The sequence below is a fragment of the Mus pahari genome, chromosome X (genome assembly GCF_900095145.1).
Source record: "Mus pahari chromosome X, PAHARI_EIJ_v1.1, whole genome shotgun sequence".
In the NCBI taxonomy this organism is placed as follows: domain Eukaryota; kingdom Metazoa; phylum Chordata; class Mammalia; order Rodentia; family Muridae; genus Mus; species Mus pahari.
The window spans coordinates 119,309,120-119,321,146 of record NC_034613.1 but is presented as its reverse complement, the minus strand read 5'-3'; positions in this window follow the sequence as shown (position 1 = coordinate 119,321,146).

Genomic DNA, 12,027 nt, shown 5'->3' with positions numbered 1-12,027 from the left:
TCAGTACCACCGCAGTCCCCTCCCACACCCAGTGTCCAGTGGATCCAGGATCCAGCATTACTAGATGCTCTGATTTTTCAAGGGAAGTTTTTTTTCTATTTTTTATTACTTAATTTCTTTTTTTACACTCCATATTTTATTCCCTACTCACCCATCCACCCTCTGACTGCTCCTCATCCCACACCTCCTCCCCACTCCACCCTGTCTCCACGTGGCTACCCCCCCCCACCCCACCTGACCTCTAAACCCCCTGGGGCCTCCAGTCTCCTGTGGGTTAGGTGCATCTTCTCTGAATGAACACAGACCTGGCAGTCTTCTACTGTATGTGTGCTGGGGGCCTCATATCAGCTGGTGTATGCTGCCTGGTTGGTGGTCCAGTGTTTGAGAGATCTCGGGGGTCCAGATTAATTGAGACTGCTGGTCTTCCTACAGGATAGCCCTTCTCCTCAGCTTCTTTCAGCCTTCCCTAACTCAACAACAGAGGTCAGCTGCTTCTGTCCATTGGTTGGGTGCAAATATCTGCATCTGACTCTTTCAGCTGCTTGTTGGGTCTTTCGGAGGGCAGTCGCAATAGATCCCGTTTTGTGGGCGCTCCATAGCCTCAGTAATAGTTTCAGGCCTTGGGACCTCCATTAAGGGAAGTTTTAAAAATGGATGCATACACACACACACACACACACACACACACAATCTTACAGGTGGATAGATAGGTCTCACTATATAAACCAAGCTGGATTCAAATTGACAAACCTCCTGTTTCAGCCTTCCAAATTCTGGGACTGCGGGCACGCACCACTACATTTAGGTGCAATTGTTACCAGAGCTTTCAGGGTGAATGCTCAAACTCTAGCAGGCCCCACAAACTAGTTACAGGCATTATCCTCCCGAGGTGCCAACTCAAGAGAGAAAACAGTAAAAACCAGAGACAGGAGATTTATTCAGTATAGCCACACCAGGAAGAGGAACAAATACAGGGGTCGGGTGACCTCACAAGTCTGTCTTCAGGGTTCTGACAAGAAGTTTATATTTTCAGCAGAGGGCAAGAGGCACAAATAACTATGCAATTCCAGGCAAGGTGTGGTCCTGCCCACTGTTGACCCATAAATGTCTGGACTCCTGAGTGTCCTGTAAGGTGGCCTGACAAGTTGTGGCCACTCTGTGGACCCTCTTCTTTCCTCCTCTGGCTGGCAACAGGCCTCAGACCTTCCTGTCTCTACAATGTCTCTTCTTCTGCCAGAGCAGTTACAAAATCTTCCGCTTTTTAAAAGGTGGCCAACTAGTTCAAAAATTGGGGACACACTGTTCAAGCCAAACAAAACCTGCCTGAAGGCTAGTATCAGCCTCTTCCATGGCAGTTGGCAAGTTCTGATGATCACTGGGTGCCCTTCAGTGCCCACCTGAGCCCTTCCTCTCCAGCTATATTTGCTTCCCTGTTCTGGTTGCCATGGATGTCAGAAAAGAACACTGCTTAGCAACCTCCTCCTACAATCCTCTCATATCTTAGTTCTCTTTCCCAAAGACATCCATTTGTTGAGGACCTACTATGTATGCACTTGAGGACCTACTATGTATGCACTTGGTGCTTTATGCCTTCAGTGTCCTGTAAATGTTGATAATAACCATGGTGAGTCTGGGTATTTTGGCTCACACCTTTCAAATTCCTAGCGCTCAGGAGGCAGAGGTAGAGACATGGGGGTGGATCTCTCAGGCCAGCCTAATCTACATAGTGAGTTTCAGACCAGTCAGTTACATAGTTGAGACCCTGTCTCAAGAAAACAAGATGAGATGGCTCAGCAGGTAAGAGCACCTGACTGCTCTTTCAAAGGTGCAGAGTTCAAATCCCAGCAACCACATGGTGGCTCATAGCTACCCGTAACAAGATCTGACTCCCTCTTCTGGAGTGTCTGAAGACAGCTACAATGTACTTACATATAATAAATAAAAATAAATCTTTTTAAAAAAAAGAAAAAAGAAAACAAACATCTGGGCTCAGCGGTTAAGAGCACTAACTGCTCTTCCAAAGGTCATGAGTTCAAATCCCAGCAACCACATGGTGGCTTACAACCATTCGTAATGAGATCTGATGCCCTCTTCTGGAGTGTCTGAAGACAGCTACAGTGTACTTACATATAATAAATAAATAAATCTTTAAAAAAACCAAAAACAACAACAACAACAAAAACTAAAGCTCAAAGTAGTTGAGTAACTTTCCTGCTGCTGCGCAATCACTAGGTGACACAGGCTGGGCTCATCTTGCCTTACCACCATCCTGCCTTCACTTCCAATCTTTGCAGAGGCCTTGTCTTTCTTCCTAATCTTAACCTTGTCTGTTTTCCAGATTCTGGACATAGTTCTCTCTCATGAAGACTAAACTGTCATCAAGCATGAGTTCATCAAATCAAGGATCAAAGGTGGCTGGGGGAAAGTCTCAGACACCCAGGCTTGTTTCTCCACAAGTACACTCAAGCTTGTCAAATATGTGGCTTCCCATTTGGTGTGGACAATGTGGTCCACATCAGTGAGCTATGCTGTATTTTTGAAGCTAATTCCGATTCAGTTGTGGTGAGTGCTCTCATTATGTGGTGTTTCCCTTGTTTGTTTGCATTGAGCCGGATGATTATGCTGTTGGGTTTGTCAGTAGAGAATCTCTTGCATTAGTCCCCACTGAATTAGTCCCCTGGTTTCCACAGGCCCTCCCTCTGACCCGTCCAACTGGAGGTTGTTCCTATCTCATGTGGACTTGGCCTCCTTACAACCTAATTTCCAAGTAACATTGGGATTGGATAAATGGTTTCCACCCTCCCCAAAGGTCCCAACTGGTGCCCTCTCTTCACTGCGCTGGAAACCCCACTTATGCCTCCTGGAAGATGTTGGGGGCAAGTGAAGAGAGGTTAGTCCCAAAGCTAATCTGGTCCCAGGAGGGTGTCAGAGGACCTTGGACCTCTTCTCAGATCAGAGGCATCTCTGGTGTTGGCAGACCCTTTGGCAGGCTGTCCTTTGACTAAGTCTAGCCCTTTGGGATATCCCATTGTTTGAGTACTAAGGAATCCCAAGCCGGTTGCTAGGCAAGTCACTCAAACAATGTAGTGTGACAGTTCCCCAGTCCGCCCCCGGGGCCTCCCCAAGCCACAAGGGTGTGGTTTGAAGTCTGGGTACATTCTGTACCCTAGTCCGGGGGCGGGTTTGTGGTTGCTGGTGCTGTGCAGTGGAGCTCCGCCCATGCCTTTCCTCTCGAGCCACAAAAACAAGCTTAGGCACTGCAAACTGGGAGGAATTGAAACAGACACGCGTTACTGTACAGCTGGCACCTAAGGCTGCAAGGTGGAGCCACACCTCCCCCTCCCCCAAGGTGTTCCTTGAGTCAAAGGTCAAGTATGCCAAAAGCTCCCAGGTGTTGGCTCTTTCCCCTCCCTTCTCCTGCCTTCTTGCACGATTCTCTGAGATACAGGGTGTGGCTCAAGGGTGAGGGTGCCAGGCTGCCATTGTCCCACAAGTTCCCAAACATGATTTCCCTTTCTGGGCCGGTTCTCAGTTTCTCCACGTTCCTCGGCTAGGTTTCTGGCCTGAATGCTTCCACAGTTATTTCCCTGTTATGACCAGCTAGCAACCGAGGGCCCAGAGGGTCTGGGCTTCTGGAGCTCTTAATCGTTATGATTGTTTTGCTGCTTTATGGGGCATTCCTAGCTGACATATTTCACACTCCTTCATGCAGGCACTGTGGTTGGCACTTTACATTATTTTTTTTAAACTGCACAATTCTTGGATTCAGAAAAAGACTTAATTATTTTATGCGTGTGGGTGATTTGCCTGTATGAGTGTATATGTACTGTGTGTGTGCCTATTACCTGTGGAGGCTAGAGGAGGGTCCTAAGGATGCAGGGGTCCCTAGATCCCCTAGAACTGGAGTTATGTTTGGTTGTAAACCACCATGCAGGTGCTGGGAATTGAACCAGTGTCCTCTGAAAGAGCAACAAGTGCTCTGAACTGCTGAGCCATCTCATATATATATATATTATTTGAAACAGGGTCTTATGGAGCCTGGACAAGCCTCAAAACCCCTGTGTATTTAATAACCCTGACCTGATCCTCCTCCCAAGTCCTGAGATTGCAGGCGTGCACCCCCATACCCAATTTATGTGGTGCTATAGAGTGAAGGCAGAACGTGGTGTATGCTAGGCAAACACTTGGTCAGCTGAGCTACGTTTGCAGCTTCTAGTGTTTGACTTGTTTGATTTTTGCTTTTCTTGAGATAACGTCTCACCTACTCCAGACTGACCCTGAACTCACTCTGTAGCTCAAAATGACTTTGAAATTCTGATCCTCCTGCCTCTACCTACCAAGTACTGGGATTATTTCTTTGCACCACCATGTCCAGTTTAAGATTGTGTAGGGACTGAACCCCGCACTTTGTGCATCCTAGGGAAACTACCAACTGAGTCACACCCATAGCCCTTCTTTTAGATTTATGACTCCAAATTGTGCTGCGCGGAATTTTGCTATGTAGCCTATACTAATTCCTGGCTCCTTCTGCCTGGTCTCCTGAATACCGTGACTGTGGGCTGGGGCTATGGGCCAACTTATAAAACAATTTTGAGATAGCAGGAATTTTGAGTTCCTCCGGTGGGAACTGTTATTAACCCCATTTTGCAGACAAGGAAACAGAGAGATAGAGAAATACCACATCCAAGACCGTTCACTCAAAATCCTTCTGTATTTAATAACCCTGACTCAATTCTCCTCCCAAGTAGAATTCTACCTCCTGTGGTAGAATCAGGATTTGAACGTGTCTGCTGCTCAAGCACACGACCTTTTCTTCAGTTCTGGACTGCTCTTTTACCCTTCAGGCCAGCTGTGAAGGCAGAACAGCACCTCTTCGCAGTGTCCACTGGAGGAATGCAAGGCCTCAGAGAGAAGAGCACTCACTAGAGAGAAGCTAGAAGTAAATTTGCTTTTTTACAGGGGTTCCCCAGGACTCCCTGGGAGCTTGGCCACGCCCAACAATTTTAGCTCAACTGACCAGCTTTACTAGGTTGCAGGCGCAGGGCACACAGTGAGGGGGTGGGGTAAGGCGGAGGTTGGGGGCGGGGGAGTGCTTACGGTTCCGGAGCTCTCTTGCGCCCTCTTCAGGTAATTTCTGCTTACTGCCGTTTTTAGCCAAGTCACAAGTTTCTTGTCATCTAAAGGTCAGTAGTCTTGTCTGTCCTGGAATTTGCTAAGTAGTCCAGGCTGGCCTTGAATTCACAGCATTAGAGAGATCTTGTTGTCTCTGCCTCCTGAGAGCAGAGATTAAGAATATGCACCACGCTGGGCAGTGGTGACGCATGCCTTTAATCCCAGCACTTGGGAGGCAGAGGCAGGCGGATTTCTGAGTTCGAGGCCAGCCTGGTCTACAGAGTGAGTTCCAGGACAGCCAGTGCTATACAGAGAAACCCTGTCTCGTAAAAAACAAACCAAACCAAAACAAAACAAAACAAAAGAATATGCACCACCACCATGGCCAGGTGATGTGCATAGGTTTATAGGCAAACACTATGTCAAATTTATAAGACTTGATGAGCATCCTCAGGTGCAGTCCCACAGTCATGCCACCGTTACCACCATCCATCATTAGGACGCATCTTTCAAAACTAAAAGTACGTATACTAAAGAATATTTTCCCATAGCCCTCCCCACCCCCTGTAATTACTACTGTATGCACTATCTCTATGATTTGACAGCTCTAGGTATCATGTATTACTGGAGTCATGTAGTAGTTTCCTTTGGTGTCTGGAATATTTTACACAGCATAGTCTGCATGGCTCATTCATGTTGTTCATATGTCAAAACTTCCTTGCTTTTAAAGGCTGAGTGATATGCCATTGCATGGTAATACTGTGTGCAGTCTGCCCTTCCACCTATTGGTGACCTTTTGGGTTGTTCCACTCTGAGGCTGTTGTGAAAAGTGCTGGTGTAGTAAGCCTATGCCCAAGTGTCTGGTTTCAATTGTTTCAGGTTTAGCCCTAGGAATGTAATGGTGGAGCCACTGAAGCCCCCTAGAGGCTTGGTCTTCACAGTTTTCTACTTAAACTTGGCCTGGCCTTCGTTTGTCTGGCAGCACTGCTCCTCAGAGCACCTCCCTTTCACTTCCCATTGCCAGTGATCCCCAGAATCAACCAGCCAGCAAGCATCTCCAGGCTTCACCATTCAGGTTTCTTCTGTGTGTATTCTGGTCACATCCTCTCCCCTGATGGTGTCATACGTGGTTGCTGTCGTTGTTGGCTCTCCAATGGGAGACAGTCTGCTGCAATCATGAGGCACATGGACTCTAGCTAAACTATCAGGACACGCCCACCTCCACCCCCAACCCCATCCCAGTCCCCGGATCCTGCTTCCCTTCTTGTATAAGGCCAGGCAAGTCCACATGATTTGGTCAGGTCTCAGTTTCTCCATTGGTAAAATGAGAATGATAATCAAGGCACCTACCCTAAGCAGCTGTGAGAACTAAATGACAAGCATGGGGACATCAGTGAAGGGTCTGGTGCAGAATAAACTGTAAAGAAATGGGAACAGGCTGTAAGTTCTGTAAGTTCTGCTTGATGTCTAACGAAATTCATGAAGGTGATCCCAGCAGACATCTCCAGTAGCTGTTCCAGGGAGGGCTGAGGTTGAATATATGACCTTACTTCTCTACTGCCCACCCTCGTACTGACCGCCTTCCTAGGACAACTCCTCTCCCACAGGTGAAGCTAGTGTGAACAGAACAAAGAACATAGACCTTGGTCCCGCTCCCGCGTGCAGCCAGGTACACTGCAGTACAGTACAGTTGCATTCCATAACTTGGTGGTACTGTTGGGCTCCCATTAAGGGCCAAACTTGACTCTAGAAAGTTGCCTGCAGCAGTTGGCTCTGAGAAACCTCCCTTTCCACTCAGGAACCTGTCACACAGGGGGTACGTTGTTTATACTAGGAAACAAGAAAACAGACAGCGTATTTTGTGCTTGATCTTCACAGGTAGCCCTATCTAGTTCGTGTGTCCTGCTGGTTACAATGCCATATTAATAGTGTCTATTAATAGTGTCAAGACCATCTCGCTTCAGTCTTACTGGGCTATTCTCCAAGCATTGATTGGGCACCTGATACAAACTAGGCTCTGTGGGACACAGAGATAAGCAAAATAAGATGGCTGCCCTTGAGACATCCAGATGAAGATAATGTGGTAGTCTGCAGGCTCCACCCCACCCCCCATTCCCCAGTGTCCACAAATCCTCCTGGAGGAGTCCAGGAAGACTTTCAAGACTGTTTTGGCTTTTATGGTCATGATCTGGGACTGAAGGCTTGACAGGGAGGGAACAGGAAGTTTATGGACTAAAGGCTAAAGCTGGTGCCTGAGGAGCATGGTTAAGGGAGACGCTGGGGCGGGGGGGGGGGGGGGGGGGGGGCCCCCCCGGGGGGGGGGGGGGGGGGGGGTATGGCTGCCAGCCTAGGGAGAGCAGTGAGGTGGTTTAGCAGACACCCTGCAGTCAAGAAGGGAGGCCCAGAGCACGAGAGAAAGATCCTTGTTATTGTTTCCTCTGTTTTGTAAGAGTTTGAAACAGGTCTTGCTGTTTTTCAGCTGTGTTTCCGCCCCCCCCCCGCACACCCCCCACCCCCAAGCACTCCAGCTCAACAGAGCTGCCTCTGGGGAACTCCTCGAGTTTCTGCTGGTAGTGAGAATGGAGGAAGGGGCAAGCAGAGGTCAAGGGACAGCGCAGAGGAGGTCTCAGCTTTTTTGTCTGTCTATAAATTTGGTCTTTTGAAAACCTTAAACTTGGATTGTTTAAAACACCCTGTCTTTACATAGGTTTGAGAATGAAATATTCTGTTGGGGATATAGCTAAATAGTAGAGCATTTGCCTCTTATTCCTGAGGCTCTGGGCTCAGTCTCCAGTACTGCAAAATACAACACAATAAAACAAAATGAAAATAAACAGAAAATGACTGTGGTAGGCAACGGGTGCACACTAGAGGATTTGGAGTGGGGGAGTTGACATTATATTTTGTGTGTATGACTGACACATGAAGATATGACAGAGGCAGAGGAGTTAGCTCAGCATTTAAAAGTACCTGTTGCTCTCAAAGAGGACCTAGGTTTGATTCCTAGGACCCACATGTTGTAACTCTACAGTTTCAGGAGAATCTGATATCTTCTTCTGACCATTGCCAGCAGCAGGTACCGACACTCGCGAACTCAGAAATCTACCTGTCTCTGCCTCCCAAGTGCTGGGATTAAAGGCGTGCGCCACCACTGCCTGCTTATATTTTAGTTCTGAGACAGAGTCCCACTATGTATCCTGCAGTAGTCTTGAACTCTCTATGTAGAACAGGGTAGCCCTGATTTGGGGACAATCCTCTTGCCCCAGCTTTCTCAGTGTTGCTAGGATTATAAGCATTAGCTACCACATCCTGTTGGAGTAGAATTGGCAGGACTGGGACATGGAGTGGATCCTCTAAGTGGGAGATGCCAAGGATATTTCTAGATTTCTGACTAGAGACATTTGGTGAGTGTCATTTCCTGGAATGGGAAATCGAATTTGGGTGTGAACTTCAGTTTGGTTTTTGTTCCCACGTGATGACATACCCCCAGTGGAAACAGCATGTCAACGGCTGCCTCTAGGAGTCTGGGGTTGAGAAAGCTCATGGAGAGTGGATTGAATCAGCAAGCAACCTGGCTGAGCTAGCTGAAGGTTTGAGTGTAGGGAGGGACACACAAACATGTAGAAACCAGAATCATTAAGAAATTCTAATGAAGGAGACAGAGAAGGAACAGGCCATGAGGCAGGAAAACTATGATCTTGGCTAAGCCTGGTAGAGCAGGTCTGTAATACCACCTACTTGCAAAACTGACCCAGAAGAACCGCAAGTTCGAGATCAGCCCAGACTACAGAGTGAGAACTTAGTCTATAATTTAATGAGGGGGGACCAAAAAGGGGTGCTAGAGAGATGGCCCAGACATTAAGGACACTTGCTTTTGCAGCAAGACCTGATTTCGTTCCCAGTACCCCAGTGACTCAGAGCTATCCCTAACTCCAGTTCCAGGGGATTGGACACCCTCTTCTGGCCTCCAAGGGCACAAGGCATATGTGTAGTGTACATACATATAGGTAAACAAAACTTTCATACCCACACACAAAAAATGGAACTTGAAAATCAAAACAAAACAAAATAAAACAAACAAACAAAAACCCTAGACTGAGGCCCAGGGACATAAGTCAATGATATAGAGTGCTTACATAGCTATGTGAGGCCCTGCATTCAACCTCCAGCACCACAAACAGAAGTTTAGAAAATGGAGAGGAGTCTGTGAGACTGAGAAAGGGAAGTTTCAAGGGGTGAGTAACTAGCAGGGGCCTAAAAACCTAGTAAGTTGAGGGCAGATAATCAATCATTGGGGTTGGTTAATTAGAGGGTCATTGATAAGAATAATATTGGTGAAGCAATGGGAACAGGATCTAAATTAAATGAACTAAAAAATGAACTTTTTCTTTTTAACTGAATGGGAAGGAAGCTGTGTGCATAGAGAATGCTTTTTTTTTTTTTTCGATAGGAAGGTAAGTTTGAAAACATTGAAAACAATGTTTGGTAACATTGAATAACATTCAGATAGGTTATTCCATTGGGCACACAGATATATAAGTCTGGAATGCAGGAAGAAAATCTGGGCTCTATGTTCATATCTGTGAAGCAGTTATTAACTAGGTAAAACATTAAAAAGCTGAGCAGGGATGAGCTAATTGGAAAGAAGATGGTTGAGGTGGGAATAAACATATAAGTACTTTGGGTGTGGTCCAGAAGAGAAGGAAGGAGGAGCTGGAGAGATAGATCAGCAGCAGTTAAGAACACTGGCTGCTCTTTCAGAGGACCAGGGTTCGAGTCCCAGCACCCACATGGAGGTTCACCACAGTTGTAAATCTTGTGCCAGAGAATTCAACATTCTCTTTTGGCCTTGTTGGGTACCAGATATAAAAGTGTTACACAGACACACATGCAGGCCAAACACCCTTCCATATAAAAATAACGAAATAAAAGTAAAAATAATGAACTTGAAGAAGGTTCTGGCAGACCGCCCAAAAGGAGCTCGTTAGCTTGGTGCTGTTCCAAAATAAAAAAAGCAAGTCCACTGAAAGGCGAGTGAGGAGACAACTGGAACCCAAGAAAGGGAGAGATGTCACAGCTTTACAGTGAGTCTGGGTAGGACCGAAATGGTTGATATCCTATCTGGAAACTGACTGTGTGAATTAGGCCAACCCATTCCAACAAGACACAAACTTATTCACGAAAGGGTCTTTTGTTTTTGTTGAGAAAGTAATTACTTAGTTTTTAAAAAAAGAGAATGAACATTATGACAACACTTGTTTAAGCTTACTTATTTACCATTTGAAATTCAGAACCTTTAAAATTCCACTAATGCCACCATCCAATGATGAAGCACTGGACAGTGATGAAGTTCCAACACCTGCTACTGGGAGCAGAATGCTGATGAGTATATGGCCAGCCTGACATCCATAATATGGCACTGTTTTGAAACTCAGCACAGGGAACCTGGTGGTGGTGGCCGCCACCGTATGCCTTTAATCCCAGCACTAGAGAGGCAGAGGCAGGGGGATTTCTGAGTTCAAGGCCAGCTGGGTCTCCATATCTATGGAGTTCCAGGACAGCCAGGGCTACACAGAGAAACCCTGACTCAGAAAAGAAATAAAAACCACAACAAACAACAAACAGATCAAAGGGGCTAAGGAGATACAGTTCTGTGGCACAAGGAACACATACTGTTGTTTGTCGCAGAGGACCTTAGCTTACTTCCCAGCTGGCAGCTGCTTGTTACTCCCAAACTCCATGAAATTCAAATGCCTGCTCCATACCTGTATCCACCGGTGCGCGCGCGCGCGCACACACACACACACACACACACACACACACACACACACACACACACACAACTAAAAAGAAATCTCGAAAAGCAATCTCTTTAGAAACAAAGCAAAAATAAATAAAACCATGGAATAGTTACAGAGTACACACCGTGTGCAGACAGTCTGAAAAACGTATGAAGTCCCACACTAACTGCCAACTTCCTGTTCCCAGTTGCCAACAAGGAGAGGAGGGGACTGTGACAGGAGGAGCATTGTTTCTGCAAGGGTTTCTTTTCTTTTTGGAGGTGAAATCGAGTAGGTTGAGTCTGAGGAAGGGCTCCCTAGGTGTTTACTAGAATGAGTCTAACCCCACCGTGTCACGGTGAGGAATGGGTTAATCCATCTGACAGGCTTCAGAAAGGACTGCACGTTCCTATGCCCAAGAAACACAGGCTATCTGAATCCACCTCTCTTGTTTCTGCACTTCGCTGTGTGACTGAAAAGACTTCGTTCTTAAAATGTTTCTTTATTGCTTTTGTAAAGCTGTATAAAATAGGCATTTTTTGGCAGTTTCACAATGAATGTAACACACTTTGCTCATTTACCTCCCTCATTTCTTTCCTTGCCCTCTCTCCCTGACTCCCTTTGTTCTTTCAAATGTCCTCCCTTCTGCTTCCAGGATTTCCACTGTCTACACATGAGAGATGAAAACATTGACCATGTGCCTTTCTGAGTCTGGCTTACTCACCTGACATGATCTTCGGTTCCATTGGTTTGTCTGACCACATATGCCATAATTTTGTTCTTCTCTATGACTAAATAAAAAATCTCATCGCGTATATATACATTTCCTTTATCCATGTATCTGCTGATAACTCCTCGACTGATTCTGTGACTTGGCCATCGTAATTATTCCCCAGTAAATATGGACATGCAAGCATTTCTGTGGTGTGCCGACTTACAGTCCCTCTAGTATATTATAAGGAGTAGAGCAGCTGGACCATATGATATGGCAGCTTTAGTTTTGCTTTTAAGTAACCTCCATACTGATTTCTGGAGTGGCTGCCCTGAATTTATATTCCCTTTTCCTGCATCTTGGCTGGCTGGCATTTGTTGTCCTCCTCCCTCTCCCTCTCCCTCTCCCTCTCCCTCTCCCTCT